This window comes from Pteropus vampyrus, unplaced genomic scaffold (genome assembly GCF_000151845.1).
Source record: "Pteropus vampyrus isolate Shadow unplaced genomic scaffold, Pvam_2.0 Scaffold431, whole genome shotgun sequence".
NCBI lineage: Eukaryota > Metazoa > Chordata > Mammalia > Chiroptera > Pteropodidae > Pteropus > Pteropus vampyrus.
The window spans coordinates 337,933-347,185 of record NW_011889212.1 but is presented as its reverse complement, the minus strand read 5'-3'; the positions used below and the strand labels follow the sequence as shown (position 1 = coordinate 347,185).

Genomic DNA, 9,253 nt, shown 5'->3' with positions numbered 1-9,253 from the left:
ACTACCAAACTGCTTTCCAAAGTTGACACCCATTTTAAAACCCACCAGCAATGTACAAAAGTTCAAATTTATTCAAATCCTTGCCAACACTTGTTATTGTTTGATCTTTTAACATTAGCCAGCATATAAATGAGATATGGTATCTCATTGTGGTTTTGACTTCCATTTCCCCAATGATTAATAATATAGAGGATCTTTTTACATCTTAATTATTGATTTATAAAAATTCTTTCTAGATTCTGGACGCATATTCATTTATATAATTTGAAAATATTTTCTTTCATTCCATGTGTTGTCTATTGACTTTTTTGATGGTGTCCATTGAATCACAAAAATTGTTTATTTTGATTAATTCCAATTTATGTATTTTTTCTTCTTCTTCTTCTTTTTTTTTTGTACTTTTGGTGCCATTCAAATCCATTTCCTAACCTAAGTTCACAAAGTTTTACTCCTATGTTTCCTTAAAATAGTTTTACCATTTTAGTTCTTGTATATAAACCTATAATATATTTCAATATAATTTGTTTGTATATGGTGTGAGGTAGGATCCAAATTCATTCTTTTGCATGTCAAAATCTAACTCTCCTACCATCATTTTTGAAAAGAATAGAATTTATTAAAGCTTAAATATTAAATACAGGCAACAGTATTTGTGGTGTGTTCTTGATTTGAACCTTAGTTTGTACAATTTCCAAATTCATATAGCATCACTATCTTAAAAAATATGCTATAAAAATACAGTTTAAAAGCTTTTGTTTTCTTTCTGTGTGCTGAGCCTAGGAAAAGTATTTTTAATATTCGTACCCCTATATTGATGGATATATGTGGGATATATTCTTATGTTCTTCTTGGTTTCTTATATGTGTCATGCTATTACTCATGTCCATATTTTATGAAATATTTTTAGTCCTAAGAATTATTGTAGGATAGCTAGAATCAGAAGATTTCTATTAAATAATGGCTAAAAAAATACACATTTAAGCAAATTAATTTATGCTGTTGCAGAAAAGCTCTTCTGAGATCCACACATTCCCTTACATCCCTGCAATGTCAGTCTTTAATGCCTCTGAAATCTCTACCTTCTTCTTCGCTGGGATCCCACAGATGGAGTAAGCTCACATTTGGGTCTCCATCCCATTTGTTTCATATACCCTATTGTCATCCTGGGGAACTGCACCATTCTCTTTTTCTTAAAAACAGAGACCTCTTTGAATGAACTATTTCCTATACTATTATCTGTACTATTTCTTCTGCATGCTGGCCCTTTCTGACCTGGGACTGTCCATCTCCTCACTGCCAACCATGCTGAGAATCTTTTTGTTTGATGCCACTGGAATTTCCCCTGATGCCTACTTTGCCCAAGAGTTTTTCATTCATGGATTCTCAGCTATGGAGTCATTAGTTCTTATCATGTCTGTCAATCGCTTTATAGTCATTCGCAACCCTCTGAGATACTCCTCCATTTTAACCACTGTTAGAGTTATTAAAATTGGCCTATGTCTTTTGTTTGTCTTCCCTTTCCCCTTTATTCTAAAGAGGCTGAGATTCTGTAAGAAAAGCCTTCTATCCCACTCCTATTGACTTCACCAGGATGTCATGAAGGTAGCCTGTTCTAACCGTAGGGTCATTATCATCTATGGACTGTTTGTGGCTCTGACAGCTACAGTAGACAGCAATATTAGACAGCAATATTTAGACAATGTATTTCTGTGTCTTACATGCTAATCTTGAAAATTGTTCTGGGTATCATCTCACACAAAGGCTGCCTCAAGTTCCTCAACACTTGTATCTCCCACATTTGTACTGTGCTCATCTTCTGTGTGTCTATCGTCACATCGTCTATTATTTATCAGCTTACCAAAAATGTTTCTTCAGTCATTAGGATCATCATAGCTGATATTTTCCTCCTGGTTCCCCTGCAAATGAAATCCACCATGTACCCTGTGAAGAGTCTGCAGATTAGAAATTTTATCCTTCTAAAATTATGTGAGAAACAAGGTTGATGGGAAATTTCAGCTATAACTAATGCCCAGCTCATTTGAAAATTTTTGAGCAAATGTAGGGATCCAAGAATAACAATGAAATAGTAGAGATGTAATATAAGTATATACTGCATACACTCAATAAGTCCATCAAACTTCAGTTCATTAATTAATTAAGAAGCAGCAACATTCTAGATAAAATGACTTGGAAGTTATGCTTGGAATCATGTTATGCTTATAATTATGTTTCTTACCACCTTTCTCATTTTTATCTCTCTACTCAACTTATCCACTGGCTCTATAAACATATCAATATCAGCTGCAGCAGCACAATCCTCATTGTGATCACAGAAAAATTTAATGTATTTGATTTTTTAAATGTTCATTTTGAAATAGACAATCTTGACTCTAATTAACTCAGGCAAGATCAGTAGTCACTGAAGTGTACTGAAAGATTAAGTACACATCCACAGCCATACACAGAGTGTGTATCTCCTAAACACCTATCTTGTGTGGGTATGTGTTTATAGATTTTATAAGCAATTCTAATATACTACTAAAAATCTCCCTGTTCTTCAGTAGTGTAAAGTATATTTGGAGATATGAGCCTCATGTGTAAAAAGCAATTAAAATTAAATGCAAAAAATAATTGACAAGAAAATATTTCATTCTTTCAATTTTTCAAGTTTCTACAATGAATTTTAGAAATTCCATCCATTGATATGCATATTGGGTTATCTGTCCCTCATTGAAGTTTGTCTAGCGTCTTTTATTTACTGCTGTTATAACCCTAACCAACAGTATTATTTCTTTATTATCTATAGTCTATGTTAACACATAAATAATTTGAAAGAAAGATTTTATCTTTTATTTACGTTAGGGTCCACCAATGTGGCTAGAACATACTCGGTGTTTATTTTATGTTGTTGAAAGCATACCGGTCTTGAAATTTAGACAATTTTGAAGTTGTGAATAAAATCTATGCTAGAAAAACAAAAGAATCAATTAGATTATGTCTGGAAAACCTATTAATATAGAGCTCACTTGTTCTACTAATTAATTACTTAAGACAGAAATGAAAATAAAAGTTAGTAAAAATAGTATTCAAAATATATTAAGAAATGGAGAAATTCCATGTATATAAGGGATCTAGTCAGGTTCTCACTAAGGTTCCCTCACTGAAATTAGACCTACTTCATATAAACACTAGTAGTATCATTAATTAACATTCAATTTTACAAATCAAAATTCCTGTATTAATAACATAGACCCTCCGTCGCACGTGAAATAAAATTAAATGATGTTATTTTAATCAATGAAAAATCATTTTGGGTAGGATATCACTATGGCTTACAGATTTGAAGTTTAAATTGTATGAAAGATGGGAACCTGTAACCCTCTAAAATGCTTGAAGAGATCCTTAGCATCGCCAGCTCTCACCTTCTTCATCTCTCCCAGCTTCTATCAGTAGTTTGAATAAAGCTAACCCACATGGTGAAGAAAATGGTCATGAGATGGAGAAATTGGAGCTGAGAGGGCACTGCTTACATCCTAGCTAGAGGAAAGAGAACTCCACTCTCAGACCACTTAGTGATCTAATGAAAGGGCTACATAGTGCACCTTACTTAACCTCCTCAAACCAGAACGCATCTTGATGCCCACAAATACAAAGTTAATGTGACTGGCAAAACTGGGTCATGTGCCAATTCCAATGGCACTGCCAGAATCACTGTGGCTAGAATAAACAAAAGAAATTTCTCTTCCTAGAAATTTTGAAGAAGTGGCATTTGGCAATAATAAACAAAACAAAACTAAATAGATGTAAACAAAACAAGCACTTGTCTACTAAAACTAACTCCAAAGATGGCAGTGAGAAGTAATAGTATCCAGAATATCATTTAAGAAAAGCAATTAGTAAATGATGCATAGAAATTAATCAACATAGTAGCCTATAGAAATTTTATTTGGAGTTACTAGAAAGTGAAGAAATTTTTGTATCACACCAGGAATTAGGAGCCAATGTATTTAATAATAATATTTATGGAAATGTTGTCACCTTCAGAATGCTATGATTTAAATTTTTTTTAAATTATAGTTGGCATACAATACAGGTGTAATACATAGTGATTCAATGTTTATATATCTTATGATGAGATCAACACACTAAGTCTAGTAACATGGCATTTTCTTTTTCTTTAATGATACAGGTTAGATTGGATTAGGGGCCCACTCAACTCCAGTATGACCTAATTTTAACTTAAATAATTATATCTACAATAACTCTATTTCCAAATATGGTCACAGCCCAAGGACTAGGGGTTATTATTTTAACATATGAATTTTGGGAGGACACAAATCAGACAACAACAAAGAGTAAGCCAAAATATCAATCATTGTTGAGTACAAAGTAATTTTCAGTTGCAGAAAGATTTTGAAACTATACCTCCCACTCATCCTATCTTTACAATTTACATAAAGATGCTTTCCAGGAAAATTAGGGAGCTATCTGTAAAATGGGAAGATATGAGGTATGAGGAGCAATGAATCCAAAACAGGAGCGTGGTACAGGGTATTCCCAACTAGGAACATGAAAAGTAACCCATTCAGGTTGGAGTTGTAGAATCGAGGCCACTGAGAGGGAAATCTCCCAGAAAAAAAAAAAAAGTAGTTAAATCAATGTCTATTGAAATACTTCACATTGCAGGTTTTTGGAAAAAATAATCCAAGTTGTCTTAGTCATTAAAGAGAACTTTATGAAAGCAATCGAAGTGTCCTACAATAGATGGCTGGATAAAAAAGCTGTGGTACATATATACAATGGAATATTACTCAGCTATAAAAAGAGATGAAATACTGACATTTGCGACAACATGGATGAACCTCTAGATAATCATGCCAAGTGAAATAAGCCAGATAGAAAAAGCTGAAAACCACATAATATCACTTATAAGTGAGATATAAACCTAAAAGCAACAAATGAACAGGACAAACAAACAGAGACTCATGAACATGGACAATAGGCTAGTGGTTATCAGAGGGTGGGGAGGAGGCAGTGGGGAGGGAAGTAGTTGGGGTAAAAGGGGTCAAATATATGGTGACCGAGAGCAATCTAACTATGGGAGGGTAACACACAATGCAATATATATATGCCTTACTGTTAAATTGTACACCTGAAACTTACTGGATTTTGTTAACCAATGTCACCAAAAATTAAAAAAAAAATAAAAAAAAAGGAAGGAACTTATTGGCTCTTACAACAATAAAGATGTTTGTCTGCTTTTATATGAGATGTTTGAATAACTAAATTTTGTCACTGGGGAAAATTTTGTTTTAATTTTTGCTCTTGAGATTCTGTGTCTCATCTTCAGGTGTACCACATAGTGATTCCCTATATGGATCCAAGATACCTTTTAGCAGTTCTCAAGATTAGTTGTGTCCAAGTTCATACTCACAGAGGAAGAAATATGTCTTTAGCACATCTTAAGATTAATTTTGATTATATGCAAAGACCTGATTGAACCCAAGAGGAGATTTCATTGTATATGTACAAGAAAACAAAAAATATAAATTTATAGGAGATAGCTTTAATGTTTGTATAGAATAATGGAAAACTGGCAATGTCAGATGAAAGATGCTACTTCTTATACTTTGTATTCAATGCTCTATTTCTTTAACTAGATACTGTCTTAGAGAGGTTCCCAGAAACTTAATAAAGAGATTAATGTTGTGCAATAAAGAGATCTAATTCTTTTAATCTAAAAAGTACACTGTAATAAGATCTACAAGATATATACATGATTATTCAAAAGAAAAATAACTATAGAATTGGTAGAATATAAATGATCCCTCAATCTGTTTTGCATGAAGAGTATTGATGGGGTTATTCTTGTGAGCTGAAAACTAAAATAAAAATAATAACAATAATAATAACAAAAATAATTGACCACTTACTATGTATAGGACACTATTCTAATTGCCTCAGTAACTTATAAAATTGGGTTACATATTCACTCACTTGGAGATATAATGATGCTTTCACAGTGTGTTAACTATAAATGACTAATTATTTTATCTCCACTTTTTACTTTTATTTATAAAAACTTCAGTTTGCCTCTATATTCCTTGAGCTTTTATGTTTCTGGAACAAAATCTAGAAGTTTGTGAGCAGTCTCTGAGGACTCATTCCCAGAGCTCTGTGTAAAATTGGGATTAAATGGAATTTATCCTTAGAAAAATCTCTTAGGTACTAGAAGCATAATATAAACATGCCCTCCATGTGATGCTCAAAGAGAGGAGTAAATACTGTGCTGTTTGATGCTTTATGTAAGTGTCAATTGCTACCAAAACAGGAGCGTGGTACAGGGTATTCCCAACTAGGAACATGAAAAGTAACCCATTCAGGTTGGAGTTGTAGAATCGAGGCCACTGAGAGGGAAATCTCCCAGAAAAAAAAAAAGTAGTTAAATCAATGTCTATTGAAATACTTCACATTGCAGGTTTTTGGAAAAAATAATCCAAGTTGTCTTAGTCATTAAAGATAACTTTATGAAAGCAACCGAAGTGTCCTACAATAGATGGCTGGATAAAAAAAGCTGTGGTACATATATACAATGGAATATTACTCAGCTATAAAAAGAGATGAAATACTGCCATTTGTGACAACATGGATGGACCTCTAGATAATCATGCCAAGTGAAATAAGCCAGTTAGAAAAAGCTGAAAACCACATAATATCACTTATAAGTGAGATATAAACCTAAAAGCAACAAATGAACAGGACAAACAAACAGAGACTCATGAACATGGACAATAGACTAGTGGTTATCAGAGGTGGGGAGGAGGCAGTGGGGAGGGAAGTAGTTGGGGTAAAAGGGGTCAAATATATGGTGACCGAGAGCAATCTAACTATGGGAGGGTAACACACAATGCAATATATATATGCCTTACTGTTAAATTGTACACCTGAAACTTACTGGATTTTGTTAACCAATGTCACCAAAAATAAAAAAAAATAATAAAAAAGGAAGGCACTTATTGGCTCTTACAACAATAAAGATGTTTGTCTGCTTTTATATGAGATGTTTGAATAACTAAATTTTGTCACTGGGGAAAATTTTGTTTTAATTTTTGCTCTTGAGATTCTGTGTCTCATCTTCAGGTGTACCACATAGTGATTCCCTATATGGATCCAAGATACCTTTTAGCAGTTCTCAAGATTAGTTGTGTCCAAGTTCATACTCACAGAGGAAGAAATATGTCTTTAGCACATCTTAAGATTAATTTTGATTATATGCAAAGACCTGATTGAACCCAAGAGGAGATTTCATTGTATATGTACAAGAAAACAAAAAATATAAATTTATAGGAGATAGCTTTAATGTTTGTATAGAATAATGGAAAACTGGCAATGTCAGATGAAAGATGCTACTTCTTATACTTTGTATTCAATGCTCTATTTCTTTAACTAGATACTGTCTTAGAGAGGTTCCCAGAAACTTAATAAAGAGATTAATGTTGTGCAATAAAGAGATCTAATTCTTTTAATCTAAAAAGTACATCGTAATAAGATCTATAAGATATATACATGATTATTCAAAAGAAAAATAACTATAGAATTGGTAGAATATAAATGATCCCTCAATCTGTTTTGCATGAAGAGTATTGATGGGGTTATTCTTGTGAGCTGAAAACTAAAATAAAAATAATAACAATAATAATAACAAAAATAATTGACCACTTACTATGTATAGGACACTATTCTAATTGCCTCAGTAACTTATAAAATTGGGTTACATATTCACTCACTTGGAGATATAATGATGCTTTCACAGTGTGTTAACTATAAATGACTAATTATTTTATCTCCACTTTTTACTTTTATTTATAAAAACTTCAGTTTGCCTCTATATTCCTTGAGCTTTTATGTTTCTGGAACAAAATCTAGAAGTTTGTGAGCAGTCTCTGAGGACTCATTCCCAGAGCTCTGTGTAAAATTGGGATTAAATGGAATTTATCCTTAGAAAAATCTCTTAGGTACTAGAAGCATAATATAAACATGCCCTCCATGTGATGCTCAAAGAGAGGAGTAAATACTGTGCTGTTTGATGCTTTATGTAAGTGTCAATTGCTATGGAAGAGATCAGTGATTTTTAGAGAATAAATGTGGGAGTAAATGGAAAGATACATGGGCAGAGCAGGCTGAGAGCTGGACAATGTGGCCAACTAGGGAGGAAAAATAAAATGTGTGTGTATGTGTGTGTGTTTAAATGGTGATGAGATTATCTTTAAAATCTCTTAGAAAGATCCAAAGCATTTAATATATTCTTGTCATTTACACTGGATGAAATAAGTAAATTCACAGCAAGAGAAAGGAATGAGGCTAGTGGGGACTTACTGTTGAGAGAGGGCTTCTAGTGTTGCTCTAGAATAAGCAACAGGGACACAATAACCTTGGCTTTGGCCATCATCTTTCTGCTAGGCAATGTTTTTTAAACTGGCCAGGATGTCTACAGTTTTATAGAATACAAGTAAGAGCCAGTGCACCTGGCAGCACTCATTCTCTCTTGGACTGAACTCAGAAAAGATAGTTTATTATTATTTTTTAACCTTGGTATGTTTTCTATATTATAAAACAGATAATTAAAATGATAAAAAAGTGAAACTATACTAAGGACAAAAGGAATGATTTCTATGCTTTAATTGCAATTGCAGTACCACACACCCTAGGCTGTTTCTTTACCTCATTCTGAGTGGCTTGATTTGTTCTGCAGCATTTTGAAGTCATTGTTTAAGTATCTTTCTCTATCCCCTTTAGATAATTGCACAAGTGGATTCTTCTCTTCGAGAAAGCTGTAAAAAACAACTTCTCTAGTACCCAAACCATCTGAGGTCTTCAGGGTTTTCTATCCTGATTTTCAGGGTCTTGAACTGGTAGGGGAAGTAACCAAGCAAGTGTTTGTACCCTAGCATTAGTAAAATTAACACAGGTAAAATTAACAGGTGCTCTGAGAGTACCTGATATGATGTGGATGCTGAACAAATGTGGTCAAATGGCATTAGACAACTCTCCTTCACCCTTTCCCAAATGATACTCTGCAGTATGTAAGTTATGAACAATGGCTGTTTCTGCTCCTGGCCAAGCATCTCAAGGAGACAGCAACTGTCTGAGAACATGGGACTGTGTCTCTTATAATCTGATTTGCTATCTTTGAGAGGCTACTGAACTTGGGTCAGAGTTTTTACATATGTATCTCTATGGTGAATAATAAGGA

General features: G+C 33.4%; 1 pseudogene; it reads left to right on the top strand.

The window, feature by feature from the left end:
• Positions 1-1,047: 1,047 nt before the first annotated feature.
• On the top strand, positions 1,048-2,003 carry LOC105306234 (annotated as a pseudogene).
• Positions 2,004-9,253: the final 7,250 nt, after the last annotated feature.